This window comes from Kogia breviceps, chromosome 18, assembly GCF_026419965.1.
Source record: "Kogia breviceps isolate mKogBre1 chromosome 18, mKogBre1 haplotype 1, whole genome shotgun sequence".
Classification (NCBI taxonomy): Eukaryota; Metazoa; Chordata; class Mammalia; order Artiodactyla; family Physeteridae; genus Kogia; species Kogia breviceps.
In genome coordinates, this window is record NC_081327.1 from 13,629,133 (window position 1) to 13,645,203 (window position 16,071).

General features: G+C 39.8%; 1 protein-coding gene and 1 long non-coding RNA gene across 2 annotated transcripts in view; both read right to left on the minus strand.

Annotated features, from left to right (window-relative positions):
- ZNF383 (zinc finger protein 383) overlaps positions 1 to 16,071 on the minus strand; it is a 48,259-nt gene that overhangs the window by 12,004 nt on the left and 20,184 nt on the right. The window lies entirely within an intron of this gene.
- LOC136793033 (uncharacterized) lies at positions 8,021 to 10,194 on the minus strand. The gene is made up of 2 exons (XR_010837760.1): positions 10,058 to 10,194; positions 8,021 to 8,184 (listed from the first exon to the last, which is right to left on the minus strand). It is a non-coding gene; the product is annotated as an uncharacterized lncRNA (long non-coding RNA).

Below are 16,071 nucleotides of genomic sequence, written 5' to 3' on the forward strand. Positions count from 1 at the left end.
CAGACTAGTCAGAATAGTGGCCACCACTGTGGGGAAGAGGGGGTTCTCTACTAGGGAGGGGTTTGTTCAGAGCATGAAGAGAGAGGAGAAGGCACAGACAGCTATAGATTAATTCAGCCTGTTCTAGAACTTCATATAAATGGAATTGATACCAACTGGGGTTCTTCCCCAATCAATAGAAATTGACTAGAGGCCAGATAAGAAATTCAGGCTAGGCTTTACTGGGGCCCCTGCTGCAGCAAGGGGGAGCAAAAACAAACAACAGTTTCCCTTGCTCCCAGAGGGGGTAAGGCAAGCTGGTTCCTTATATGGGGTGAGGGTAGGGGTGTGTCCAGGGGTCGGGCCAGAGGGGTGGCTTAGGTGTTTTGCCCAACCCTTTGGTGGTGCTGAGTGCAGGGGGCATGTGCAGTACCCTGCTTTTGCTCCCAGCTCTTCAGAAGTGGCAGCTGAGTCTTTTGGTCTTTTTGTGTCTTTTGTCCAGAATTTGCCCCAACTGCACATGCATGCAGTTATTTTTAGTCCCTTATAGTTCTTTGTATTTTGTTGCTCAAGGAGACGTTTGTCCAGGTGCAAGAAGCACTGCAGCACTGCAGCAAAAAGTCCAGGGCCCAGCCTGTCTCAGAGTCACATAGTATGTACTCTTTTGTGTCTGGCTTATTCTTTCTCAGCATAATGCTTCTGAAATTCATTCATGTTGTTATATGTATCAGCAGTTGTTTCCTTTTTTTTTTTTAATGAGTAGCTCTTAATTATATGGATTAACACATTTTATTTATCCATTTATCAGTTGATGGACATTTGGGTTGTTTTTAGTTCAGGGCATTTATAAACAAACCTGCTAATAGTCACATACAGATTTTTGTGTGGACATCTATTTTCATTTCTTCTGGGTAAATACAGTGGGATTTCTGGGTCAATGGTAAGTGTGTGCTTAATTATATAAGAAACTCTAAAACTGTTTTCCAAAGTATATTACACCATTTTATCACTCCTACCAGCAATGTTCAGACTTTTTTGAGAAACTGGAGTAACATATGTCTAGCCCAGGGCCAGCACAATATACGTGTTATATTGCTCTCCTTCCCCAATCCCCAAAATGAGGTATGTGGGTGATATTTTCAGGGAGAGAAGGTGGACTCTAATTTACCTGTAATTTGGGCATTTCCTCCTCTTCCTGAAGAAAGGCAGAAACCTCAGAAGGCAGTGCTGGGTAAGAAGAAAGAAGCAGTGAAAAATGAACTTGGCTCACTGAAGCAGAGCAGTATCTTAGTTACCAAGAAGGGGCACATTGTATTCAGCTGGTAACACTGGTCCTTGTTTACCAATACCTGACTTTTCTAGACCCTCCCCTAGAAAGCCTTTTCCTCTCTTTCTACTTTTACAGATGGCCCTTTGACCCAGACACTTTCTCCCTCCCTCCTTGCAAAAACCTACTGAATACATACTGTGTGCCTTGGTAATGATTTAACTCTCACCTTTCTCCTTACTCTTTGAGGTCACTCCAGCTTCTACATGGTCCCACATCTTGCCCTCCCTGTTAGGAGGGGAATCCCCTCAGCCCCAGTGGCTCTGCTGAGGGAATCTCTCTTCAGCCTCTCCAAACTCCACCTGGAACATCCAGAGGGAGTTTCAGGAGGTGTTGTCTCCACCAAAGATGGAACTCCTGCATGTGGGGGACCTCCTGCAGCCTTCATGCTCAGGTAGCTGTTTTGTTCCTGTAGGCGGGAGAGGAGATGTCCCAGCAGCCCAGACTTCAGGCTGGGTCCTGGACTTCTCTATTCAAGTGAGAGCACAGTTAATAAACTAAAGCACAGTTAAGGTGATAAACGTTTACTAAGCATCCACTGTGTACAAGGCATGACCCTACTTCCTAGGGGTACCCAGCTCTGACTTTCTCAGGACTGTAGCTTCACAGGTTGATCAAGTCACAGGGCAGCAAATTCTGCCTCCTCTGTGAAGATTTCCTGGAAACCTCCCACTTTGGGGATACAAATCCACAATTCTCAAAAGGTGAACTGGTGAAATACTTGAATTTCTCTTTTTAGCTAACAGATCAGTAAATGTTTTAAAATCTGAAAACCTTATCACTAGTGAGGCTGTAGGAAAATGATCAGTCTCATACGCTGTTAGAACATAAATAGGTACAGTCTTCTGGGGGGGAGCAATTTGATGGTATCCTTCAAATTGAGGGGGCAGGGAGGGTCAGGAAGCAGGGGTTACAAAAGTGAACCAGGGGCTTCCCTGGTGGCGCAGTGGTTCAGAGTCCGCCTGCCGATGCAGGGGACACGGGTTCGTGCCCCGGTCTGGGAAGATCCCACATGCTGCGGAGCGGCTGGACCCGTGGGCCATGGCCACTGAGCCTGCGCATCCAGAGCCTGCGCGTCCAGAGCCTGCGCGTCCGGAGCCTGTGCTCCGCAACGGGAGAGGCCACAACAGTGAGAGGCCCGCGTACCACAAAAAAGAAAAAAAAAAAAGTTAAAGTGACAGCTGTATGAATTTCAGAGATATTATGCTGAGTGAAGGGAGTACAAACTGTTTTTATACAATTATAGAACAGGCAAAACTAATCAGAAATAGCTGTTGCCTATGGGGGAAACTGACTGGGAGGGAGCACAAAGGGAACTTTATAAGGTGACAGAAATATTTTGTATATTTACTTGGGTGGTGATTTCATTGTTGTGTATATATATGTAAAAATTCACCAAGATGTACTTAAGATTTGTGCAATTTATTGCATTTAATTTACATCTCACTTTTAAAAGGTTTTGCAAAAATTTAATAAGTTATGGTGATTCTAATAAACTCTAATTAGCAAAGTCATGCAATAACACCCAGTTTTTAAAACTTCTTTAAAAAGAAGATAACATTATAGATTACCTTAGAAAGAGGTCCATGTTACAATATTTGGAGAAAAAAATGCAAACTCCAGATTATTAATATTTTAATTTTAGAAATTATATGCACAGTACCGTGTGGGTTTAGGAGCAAATGCAAAAAAAATTTCTGGAAAGAGAGAACAAGTTGTTTACAATGGTTACCTTTGGCTAAATGGGGGACCTTTCACTTACTACTTTCTATTTTATTATTGCAAACTGGTGGAATTATGAATTTCTTTTTCTGTCTTTTCTAGACTTTCCAAAAATTCTCCAATTACCTTGTGTTAGTTAACATTTACAATAAAAGCCTTTAAAAATTAAATACTCTGGAAAATGCCAAAGGTCCCTGAACAGTCCACCACTTCTTGATTTATACACTAGATTGTATTTCTACTGCTACCTTAAAGGGTGTCATAATTTTTGCACATTTTCTTTGCACTTCTAACTCAGTACAAAAAGATATCTACATCTAAAATCTACAACACACAGAGAGTGGTAAATTAAGAGCTTACTAAATGTTCATGTATTTTACAAACAGCATATTCTTGACACTGATAAAAGTTCGTGCATGTGTTATATACATGTATTTTCCCACAAGTTCTGGAACATCTATTTTTCTGTAAGATTCTTAATTTAAAACAATTTCATGTTGCTCCAAATACATGTGGAACTTTAAATCACTTATTAAAATCTAAGAACAATGGGTAATGTTCTTGTCCCTTAGAGAGTCTGTTACATTCTTGTTAAAGATCCTGCATGTTCTTTCTTAGGTTCAAAGCAATGTGTTTGATATTCTTGCTGCTTTTGTGAATCTGTCCCCCTTCATTTAATTTCCTAATCAGTTACGGTTATTATAAAAACACTCTTCATTTTTGTAAATTTGTGCTCTAAAACTATCACTTTCCTAAACTCCTTTCTGTTCAAATAGCTTTTCTTTTCCAAGAATTTTTATTTTTATTTTTGGAAAAGTATTACAATGTGCATATGTTTATATGTGTAAAAATACATATAGTGACAAAAGTCTCCCTCTTCTCATCTCTCCTCCCTGGAGACAACCTCTGTTAAACTTAAAAAAAAAAAAAAGACTATTTTCTGGAGCAGTTTTAGGTTCACAACAAAACTGAGGGGAAGATACAGAGATTTTCCATAAAACCCTTGCCCCACAACCTTCCCCAGATTGCACAACCTCCCACATTATCAACACCCCCCCACCAGAACGGTACATTTGGTACAACTGATGAACCTACACTGACACATTATAATCACCCAAAGTCCTTAGTTTAAATTAGGGTTCACTCTTGTACAGTCGATGGGTCTGGACACATTTATAATGACAGGTATTCACTATTATACTTTTATACAGAGTATTTTCCCTGCTCTAAAAATCCTCTGCCTATTCATCTCTCCCTCTCCCAGCCACCCCTGGCAACCACTCATCTTTTTACTGTCTCCATAGTTTTGCCATTTCCTGAATGTCATATGGTTGGAATCATACAACATGTAACCTTTTCAAACTGGCTTCTTTCAGCTTAGTAATATGCATTTAAGTTTAAACATTAAACATTTCTGTTAAAAGTTAAACACTTTTTATGTATCCGTTCTTAAATATGTTCAAGAAAAAGTCACATATCCTTTTTTTCTCTTCTTCACACAAACAATAGCATACTATGCACATGGGTTTGCAATTTTTTCCCCTAACTATAGAGTTGTATTTTAAAATTAACTTTGAGGTATACTTTATACACAGTAAAATGCTCCCATTTTCAGGGTACAGTTTGATGAGTTTTGACAAACATCTTTATTGTGTAACTACCACCACAATCAAGATTTCCTAAATATATTCAGAAGGGCATTCCATATTAGTACTTAAAAGGCTTCTTTCTCCTTCATTATGGTTGCATAGTATTCTATCAACAAAATGCACCATCATTTTCAAACAGCTTTTTAAAAACCTCATTTGAAAGTAATTTCAACTTATAGAAAAGTCACAAGAATAATATAAGAACTCCCATATACCCTTCACCCAGATTCACCTTTTTGTTAAAACATTTTGCCACATTTGCTTTACCATTCTCACTCTCTCTCTGTACAAATACACACTCATAATTTTTTTCTGAACCATTTAAGAGTAGGAGATGTACATCATGCCCCTTTGCCCCATAATCTTTCAGTGTATATTTCCTAAGAATAAGGCTATTCTCTTACATAACCACAGTGCAAATATCAAATTCAGGAAATGTCAGATTATAGAAAAAAGTATTGCATCAATCAAAAATATTCCATTTCTAGTTATCCTAATGATGTCCTTTATAAAATATTCTAACCTGATAGAAGACTCAGTTCAGGATCAAGTTCTGCAATTTACTGTCATGTATCTTTAGTGTGCTTTCATCTAGACAGTTCCTCTGCTTTTATTTGTCTTTTATAACACTAACATTTTGAAGAATACAGGCCAGTTTTATAGAATGTGCAAAGAGTTTTTCAATGGGTAATTTTTAAAGGAAAACAATTACTTATTACTATATACTTTCTGCAAGTTGGTAGAAAGTACTTCTTTTAGAAACAAAAGGATAAATCAATGGCTTCCTAGAAATCCAATCTAAAGATAGAGATTGTCAGACTAGATTTAAAAAAACAAACATGATTCAACTAGTTGCTGTCTACAGAAGACACCCTTTAGATTCAAAGATACAAACTGATTATAAGTTAAAAGGTGAAAAAAGACATACATAGCATGCAAACAGCAATCACAGCAAGCTAGAGTGGCTATACAAATATCTGACAAAACATACTTTATACAAAAAATGTTACTAGAGATAAAGAGGAACATTTTATAATGATAAAAGTCAATCCATCAGGAAGATATAATGTTTATAAACATGTAGCACATCTAGTAACAGAGCACTACAATACATGAAACAATAACTGACAGAAATGAAGACAGAAATAGATAATTCAACAGTAACAGTTGGAGACTTTGATATTCCAACTTCAATAATAGATAGAATGACTAAACAGAAGATCAACAAGGACATAGAGGACTTGAAAAAACTATAAACCAACTAGACCTAACAGACATGTATAGAACACTCCAGTTAGCAACAACAGAATATATATATTTTTCAATAATAATGGAACTTTCAAGCACATGGAACATTCTCCAGGATAGAACATATGCTAGGTCATAAAACAAATCTTAATAAATTTAAAATTACAGAAATAATACAAAGTTTATGTTCTTTGAATACAACGGAATGAAATTAGAAATCAGTAACAGAAAAAAATTTAGGAAAATCACAAATATGTGTAAATTAAACAACATACTCCCAAATAACCAAAGGGTCAAAGAAGAAACCAGGCTCCAGGAACTGCTCTCTTTCCTAACCATTTTAGCCTGTGGTGGTAAGGGCTCCATTACGTTGCTAATCCAGGGATGCTGAAACCATCCCACAATGGTCTCTGAAAAACTTATAAATAGTTCCTTCATGAAAGTTTCTTTATCATTCCTTATGAGTGTGTTATCTGTTTCTTTCTGGCATTCTGGTACACTTCCTGATTCCCCATTTCCACACATAACCCCCAGTATCTGGTTAGCCCTCTATTTCCTGTCTCAGAAAATCATACCACCATGCATGTAGTTGCAAAACTCAGAAATCTATAGTTGACACCTCCCTCAATTAAATACCTAATCTCATTGATTTTATTCCCCCCATACTCTGTTTTTCTTTTTAAAAAATATTTATTTATTTAGGTTGAGCAGGGTCTTAGTTGCAGCATGTGGGATCTTTAGCTGTGGCATGTGAACTCTTAGTTGTGGCATGCGGGATCCAGTTCCTTGAGCAGGGATCGAACCCAGGCCCCCTGCACTGGGAGCACAGAGTCTTAACCACTGAACCACCAGGGAAGTTCTCCCCCACTACCACCCCACCATTAACTCTTGAATATTTTTGTTTCATTCCATCTTCACTGTGATCACCCTGGTCCAGGACACAATCAGCTCTTATCTGGACCACTGTGGCCATCTTCTATATAAGATTCTATTCCCTCTCTGTCCCCATTTTGATATGCCTTCCACATGATAGTGACATCCAGCTTAAGAGATCTGTTCCCTTCCTCTCCAATCCTCAAATAGAAAAGTTACAGTGGAGAAACCTGGCAGACTCAACATTAATTAAGTGATCAAAGTTAGTATAATGAAACAAATCAATATTCTGTGCCAACTGATATGACAAATTGAGGACACATCACTTCTGTGTTACTCCTGCCAGAAGTATATAATCTTAATCTAATCATGAAGAACCAAAAGACAAATCCAATTTGAGGAACATTTAAAATAACAAGTCTGTACTTTTCAAAAATGTCAAGATCAATAAAGACAGAAATGTTAAGAAAGTATTCCAGATTAAAGAAGACTAATGACATGTAAGGGCAGGGGGTGTGGGGCATAAAGAAACTTATTAGGACAACTGGCAAATTCTTATTATTATAAATCGGAGATTAGACAATAGTACTGTATCAATATTAAATTCCCTGAATTATACTATGGCTATTTAAGGGACTGTCTGTTTTTAGGAGATGCATGATGAAAAATTAGGGGTAAAAGACGATGTCTGCAACTTACTCTCAAATGATTCACAAAATGACAAATATACATATAGAGGTGGAATGATAAAGTAACTGGCAAAAAGTTGACAACCGATAATGTGAATGAAGGGTACACAGGTATAATTTGTACTATTCTTGCAATTCTTGTTAATTTAATACCACTTAAATTTTAAAATCCATTGCAGTAAGAAAAACAAACAAACTACCTCAACAAGGCCTACAAGCCCTCAAGAAAAGACAATACTTCCCAATGTATACAGTACACACCAGGGCATGTGGAAGAGAGGCTGAACCATTTGTGGACTAAATTAATGGAAAGTAGGGGCAAAGGTTAAGGTGTGCCAAGAGCTCTGATACCGATGGGGTCAAGGGGGGAGGTAAATTGAGGAGAGACAGTGGGCTTTCCTCTGGAGTTTCCCAAAGCTGTATCACGTTTCATGTTTGTCTTAGAGCTGTGGTGGGCACTTCGAGGCAGTGAACAAACATGTCATCTAAGTGGGGACAGGGATTACTGCATGAAAGAGATTAAAAATCACTCACTGAGGGTCTTGCTGCCAGGAACCCTGGGGCCATTTTCTCCTCTTTTCACAGATCTCTCAGGGCCAGCAGATTCCAAAGAGGGCAGAATGGGGAGCCAGGAGCAAAGAGGACTGAGTCACATGCCAGAAATCTTCATACTCAGTCTCTGCAGATCCACCCTTACCTAAAGGAAAATAAAAGAGCCATGAGCCAACCTTGACCTGAAAGACCAAGGAAAATGTAGAGCATGTTCATCCTGCAACCTCTGCACTCAGAGAGGCTTTGCAGAGTTACAGCCAGGCCTGTGACTTACGAGTCACCAGTGATACCAAATTCACAACTGGGACATCTCCACCTTTAAAACCTGGAACTATAACTTCCAAAGAGACAACAAAGGAAATACAACTCCCCTACAGCCCTCACTGGCCAACAGTGTGGAGAATTCTCTTTTGCAGATAACTGTGGAGGTGATTATAGGTGTGATATTCCTGGCTTTGCTACCCCAGAGGCAAGTACCCAGGGGAAGGTCATTTAACTCCACAGCACCCGGGAGCTTAGAGAAGCTGCTGACCACTTTAAGCTCTGGGGTTTCTCAGATGCAAAGTGGCAGCAGGCCTTTGGCAATTCATAGAGGGCCTGGCTGGGGGAACAGCCCACCCCAGTGGGTAGCACAATCTGTCCATCCCTCTGATAACACACCCCTTGGCTCACTTATAGAAAAAGCCCTGAGTCAGAGGTGAAGGTGGCCTCACAGGAGCATCTACAACAAAAGCGGGGATCCAAGACTCTGGCCCCCCTCCTCAAAGTCCAAGTCACCTCCAAACTAAGGGATGTCAGAACATATTGTCACCATAAAGATCGAGACTCATGACCCTCACTATATCCCAAACCCAGGGGCACCCACTTCCTAATTCCTCCCCACATCTCCCAAACCCAAGCATGCGCAGATCTAGCTGACCAGACAAACACCTCAGAACATACAGCCCCAATGTGCTCCCCCAGTGGACTAAGAATGCCACCTGCCATATCAGTAAACAAAGGATGTTGTGGCCAGCAAGCCAGTACCCACTGCAGCCACCCCCAACTGTGAACCCTGAAGGGATTCAGGATGGAGAAAAGCAGGATACTGGCCGTAGATAGCTAACGTGCATATCAAAGGAATGATTTCAATGAGCCCAGACTCTCGCATCTGCCCATACATAGAAAAGCGCTAAATTCATTAACTTGAGACGTCTGGTTTTCTCCTAATTAACAGTAATCTTTTGATGTTCCGACTGCCTGGTTTTTGTTGCAAACCTCCTATATATCCTGGCTCCCTGCCTTACCTCTTCAGAGCGGTCCCTTAGAGCAGCGGTCCCCAACCTTTTTGGCACCAGGGACCACTTTCATGGAAAACAATTTTTCCACAGGGTGGGGCGGGGTACGGACATGGTTCGGGAGGTAATGCGAGTGATGGGGAACGATGGGGAGCAGCATACAAAGCTTCTCTCCCTCGCCGGCTGCTCACCTCCTGCTGTGCGCCCTGGTTCCTAACAGGCAGCGGACCAGTACCCGGTGGTGGCCCGGGGGTTGGGGACCCCTGCCTTAGAGCTAAGAGGCTGGGTCCTGGGCTTAAGTCCTCAGAAAGCTCACCAAATAAAACATAATTCTCAACATTTAGGCTGTGCTTTATTTTTTTCAGTCAACACCCCCAAATCCCTGGACCCTGCCTCACTGTCCTGTCCCCACGAACCCGGGGTTGCAATGCACCAGCGGAGTCTCCCAAACCAAAATGCCCGTCATGGGCTGTCCCCTAAATCCAAGGACCCCTGCCTCCAACCCCCCACCCAAGGATGCCAGGAGGCCCATCAACAAGGGGACACGCCATCCCCTTGTTGGTAGTAGATGGGGGTAAATGGTAGTCGCAGCCATCTACCCCCACGTCAATAAAACCAAGAAGCGCCTGCGTCGCCCCTCGGACCCCGCGACTCCCGGACCTTCGGTTTTCACATTCCACCTTCGCAGGACCCGGGGACCCCTGGCTATTCCTGCTGTCCTCAGCCAGCGAGGGGACTCACCTCTCTAGGCCCGGAGGTCTTGGGCATGGAGGTCGCCACGAGACCTTCACCAGCCGCTGCTCCACGGAACCACCGCGACCTACACGGGCCGGGGACCCAGAAGGCCCAGCCGGTGGTGCCCGTGCGCAAGCAGAAGAGGCGGCCAGGCGGCGAGACCACATCACCCAGAAGACCTTGCGCAGGTTGGGGCGCTCTCCAAGCCCCTCCCCAAGGCGCGCGATGGGGGCGTGGCGAGGCCGTCACAGGTGAATTCGAAGTCTCACGTGGGATCATCCACCTTGCTAGGACTGGACATACAAACGCAAAACCACACGGGTGCTTTCTCCCACCGTCTACAACTAGGAATGAATAAATAAATAAACAGTAATTTCTGTAGACATAGCTATATTTAAACTAATATCCTTTCACATAAATATTTGTATTTTCTTAACCTACTTTTTGTTGTTGTTGTTGTTGTACGCGGGTCTCTCACTGTTGTGGCCTCTCCCGTTGCGGAGCACAGGCTCCGGACGCGCAGGCCCAGCGGCCATGGCTCACAGGCCCAGCCGCTCCGCGGCGTGTGGGATCTTCCCGGAGCACAAACCCGTATCCCCTGCATCGGCAGGCGGAATCTCAACCACTGCGCCACCAGGGAAGCCCTAACCTACGTTTTAAATCACATGTATATTGAACATTAAGGGGTTTTCCACAATATTCTGTAAATTCTACATGCCACTTATGTAATTAATGTTTCTCTTTATCGTTAGGTTGTTTCAAATGACTGGTATTACAGGCCACGGTCACTAGTGCTTGGCAGAGACTGATTTTTTTTTTTAAATAGTCTCAATAAGATCTCCCTATTTCACATATTATTTCAATATGACTTTGAGAAGAAGAGAAATTCAATGGTCCCTCTCCTTGAACTAGCTGAGCCTGTGGTTGGAAATGATAGTATATGATTTCCAAGGGTAGGTCACAAAAGGCAATATAGGTGGGCACCCACTCTGGAACCCCTGAAGTGATGTGGCCACTCTGCTGTGCCCAGGGCAGGTGGATGGGGATTCCACATGAGAGACCAGTGCCAGACCCCAGGCCCATGTGCCTGGGCTGTGGCTGTGACCTAGAGACACTTCCAGTTCATGGGACCCTCCAATTTTTGAAGCCGCTACTCTGCTTGAGTTAGATCTCACCCAGCACTCTATCTTTCGCTATGTACTTTGTGCGAATATGTTTTGGAGCATCAGTTAGGCGTCTATGGGTGAAATCTAGCTTTCATTCATGAATGAGGACTTATTCTTGACACAAGTATTTTAAAAGAAAAATCTTTACAATAGCCTTAGGGGTACTTAGTTCTCTTCCCACTACTGCTTCTTGTTTTGCCTTGTTACAAGTAGAGAATGACAGTGGTTCTAGTTCTGAACCTGGAAAAGGTAAAGATTGGAATACTAGAAAGTCTCAAACTTTGGGAAACAAGTCAACTACAAATGAGAAGAGGAGATAAAAGAAGACAAATGAAGGAATAGCAATAGAGTGAAGCAAACGAACTCAGGAATCTTGCTTTTAAGAAAATTACCCAGAAGTCCTCCCATACCATGTGTAGCACTCAACATGAGCTTTCATTGTTAAACCCAGCACAGAATTCAGGAGAACATACAGATGCCCAACAGGCATATGAAAAGGTACTCAACATTGCTAATTATTAGAGAAATGCAAATCAAAACTACAATGAGGTATCACCTCACACCGATCAGAATGGCCATTACCAAAAAGTCTACAAGTAATAAATGCTGGAGAGGGTGCAGAGAAAAGGGAATCCTCCTACACTGTCTGTGGGAATGTAAACTGGTGCAGCCGCTATGGAGAACAGTACGGAGTTTCCTTAAAAAACTAAAAATAGAGTTACTATGTGATCCCACTCCTGGGTATATATCTGAAAAAAAAAACCCCTCTAATTTGAAAAGATACGTGCACCCCAATGTTCATAGCAGTGAGAGAGGTTGGCACCTGAGACCTGGGACCCTATACTGGAGTGCTTGCACTTGGACAAATGTCTCCTCCAGCAACAAAATACAAAAGGAAACTATAAGAGACTAAAAATAACTGCACACAAGCAGAGTCAGGGCAATTATGAACAATAAGATACAAAAAGGCCAAAACCCTGAGGTGCTGGGAGCAAATGATCCCTGAACATGGCCCAACCCACTGATCGGCTCCTACTCTCACGCAAATCAGATATGTGTTTAATGTTGGCAGGAGCAAGGAGAAAGGTGTGAAAAGGTAAATAAGCTTTGTTGAAATTGTACATAGTTCTGAAAGAATTGGGGTGGATGCACATATTATTTATATGTTTTTTTCATTTTTTACTAGTTGTAGCTAAAACATATTACTCTTGTAATTTTGGTAGAGGAATATAATAAAAGATATATTAAAAGTGTATACATGTAAGAAAAAAGAAAAGTTCTATTTCTGACAGCACCTATTCAAATATTAGAACTAGAAACAAAGCCAGTGCTGAACTGAAATTCCAGATACATTTTCTGTCTTTTTAAAGTCTTCAATTCTTGGAGATTTTTCTTCCTTAGACTAAAAATAACTGGTTTTCTCAAACGTTTTTAAAGATGCAATTTAATGTATATCACTTATTCTTGTAAACATTACCATAATTCAGTCTCTCATAAGATATGACTGGAGGAGAAGTTACAGAGGAAGGAAAGATTTATGACATCTTTGGTGAGAGGCATTTTCTTCTGCAGAGCAGGACTAATAGAGACTTTCTACAGGATCTAATATTACAGACATGGAAAACTCCTAACCCCAAATACTACCTACAATAATCTCCTAAACTTTACTTTTTACTCATGTATTCTAGTTAAGTAAACATTTCCCAAGTGTATTTCTCACAAACGTTAATGCCAATTAGGAGGAAAAAGTCGAACTCTGGGGTTTGTTGTGGTCCATTTCTGAACTTTTTATTTTACTCCACTGACCTATTTGTCTATCCTTTGCAAACACCACAGTCTTTATTGATTTATCATAGCTCTATAGCAAGTCTTGAAATCAGATACAAGTCCTCCAATTTGTTCTTTTTCAATACCTATTTTGGCTGTTCTAGGTCTTTGGATTCCTATACAAATTTTAGAAAACTTCTATCAATTTAAAATAAAAAGCAAGCTGGTATTTTGTCTCGGATGGCATTGGAATCTATAGATAAATTTGGGGAAATTTTATTAAAGACATTGAGTTTTCCAATCCACAGCCATGGTATCTCCATCTATTTAGATCTTATCGAGGGAATTCCCTGGCTGCCCAGTGATTAGGACTCAGCATTTTCACTGCCAGGGCTGGGTTCAATATCTGGCCAGGAACTAAGATCCCACAAGCTGCGTGGCGTGGCCACAAAAAAAAAAAAGAGAGAGATTTTGTCTTTTTCCTTGGCAACGTTTTGTAGTTTTCCATATAAAGATCTTTCATATCTTTTATCAAGCTTATTCCTAAGTATTTTATACTTTTTGATACTATTATAAACTGATTTTTGTTTCCTTGTACAATTGTACATTGCTAATATAAAGGTGTACATATATGTTCAACTGATTTTTGATAAAAATACCAAAGCAACTCAATGGAAGAAATGAAAGTCTTTTTTAAAAAGAAGTGCTGGAACAACTGACTATTTATGTGAGGAACAAAATGAACCTTAATCTATGCTTCATACCATACACAAGTATTAATTCTAGGTGAATCATACACCTAAAGTTAAAACCATTGAACTCTATTTAGCTCGGTGTTAAAGAATATAATCTGTATGTTATTCCTTTGACAGTACCCGAATCTTATTTAATAGCCCAACATGTAGTCTTACTATTTTCTATGTCATTGAAAAGCAAGTGTATTGTGCTGATTGAGAGTACCATTAAATAAATGTCAATTAGGTAAAGTTGGTTGATAGTAATTTTAAAATCTTTTGCATTTGGGTTTTTTCCAGATTCTTATCCATCCAAAAAGTCCTAAGTATCTTTAGGCTCTACTAATTTCTTTTTATCTCTGCAAAGTCTCTTCATCTGTCAGGCCTACACCTTCATCCATCCATATCCATACCCACACCATGCACCGCATCCAAGAATGCAAAGTCATGCAGCAATCTGTTTACCAATCAAGGGCTTATTTTTATCAGGAATTCAGTTCCCTGCTTCTACCACTTTTTTTTTTTTTTTTTTTTTTTTGCCACATGGCATGTGGGATCTTAGTTCCCTGACCAGGGATCAGACATGTGGCCCCTGCAGTGGAAGCGTGGAGTACTAACCACTGGACTGCCAGGGTACTCCCTACTACCACTCCTAGATAGTCTCATAGAAAGTATGATTTTTACCTTGTCCAGGTTTTCTTGTTATCATGGGAATGAACACCTTTCATATTCTATATTCAAATTGCCATGAGAGTTGAAATTCTGTGATTTTTTTAACAACCTCCTTCCCACCTCCCACTACATCCTCATACTAAATGCATGGCAATGATTGGATTCATTAGCTGTTTTAAAGACTCTTCAAGTGACAAGTAGACAGGGTATAAATGAATGATATTGCAGCAGGTAGGATAACTCAAGTTTATTTGTAAAATATATCCCGTTCTGTCAAATACTGATAAGAAAAGGGTGCAGCTAGAACATATTGAGGCTTGATAATATATTTTTATTTACAGTGCTTTAGTTATTTAAACTCTAGAAAGTCCATGTGAATTATCTTGTGTTGTATTCCATTTGCTATCCAAATCTATTTGGTTCCCGAGTTAAAATACTAAGGAATACTATGCTAACTAAATCAATTTGATTTCCAAGTTTCAGAAAGTGAGTAGCAAGTTTGAATAAGGATTTGTTAGAAATGTTTTGTTCCAAAATTCAGATTGTGACAAACATTTATCTCCTTTCAATAATTACTAGATTTGATTTGCTAATTTTTAACATTGCTTATTTTCATAACTGATTTTGGGCATATTATCTTTTTGTGTTCTCCTAGTAAGATTTATCTTTAGGATTATGACAGATTCATAAAAACAGGTAACTTGCTACCTCAGTCTATGTCCTGGAAGAGTTCCTAAAACATTTCATAGTTTCATCTATAAATATATCTAATTTGGTGTCTCTAGTGTAGCTGTGTGACATTGTTTTTTAAATTTACTTTATTTTTATTTTTGGCTGTGCCTTGAGGCTTGCAGGATCTTAGTTCCCCAACCAGGGATTGAACCCTGGCCCCCAGCAGTGGAAGCACAGAGTCCTAACCAGTGGACCACCAGGGAATTCCCATGACATTTATTTTTTTAGTTTAATTTTATAATGTTCCTTTTGGAAAGGAGTCTGTTAAGATTTTACACTTCTTCTCTAGTCAATTCTGATATCAAGTCAATCCAATTTCTTTATAAAAATCAGACACTTTGTCCAGATTTTCAGATATATTATAAAAATGTCTATAGTACTAACTTTTAAGTTTTTTGAGATAAAATTCATATACCATAATATTCACCCCCCTTTTAAAGTATACTGCTCAGTGGTTTTTAGTATATTCACAAAGTTGTACAACACCACTAATCCCAGAACATTTTAATCACCCAGAAAGATAGTGTCCTTTTAAATTTAAATATGTAGTCATTTCAATGTCTCATTCACAGTGCTGTTCATTCATCAATCTGTACTCCCCCACCTGAATCACTAGTTTGTCTACTTTTTTTCAGTCAAATAAATTTTGTTTTAGATTGTTTCTGTCATTTATTTCTGCATTTTACAACTAATAATGCCTTTCTCTACCCGATTTAGATATATTTTTGCTTGTTTTATCTCCCTGGGTTCTATATTGATTTTATTTATTAATGATCTTTCTAGTATTTTATTTTTATTATTTTTTTACTTTTATTTGCATTTATTTTTTGTGGCATTTATTCCCAGGCCATAAGTTTTTGTTTCTTCAGTTTCTTCTGGCATATCTTTTTCTTCTGGGCAACCTCCTCTTCTGGTTTAGGAACAATCTGTTCTTTTTCAGTAAGGATCA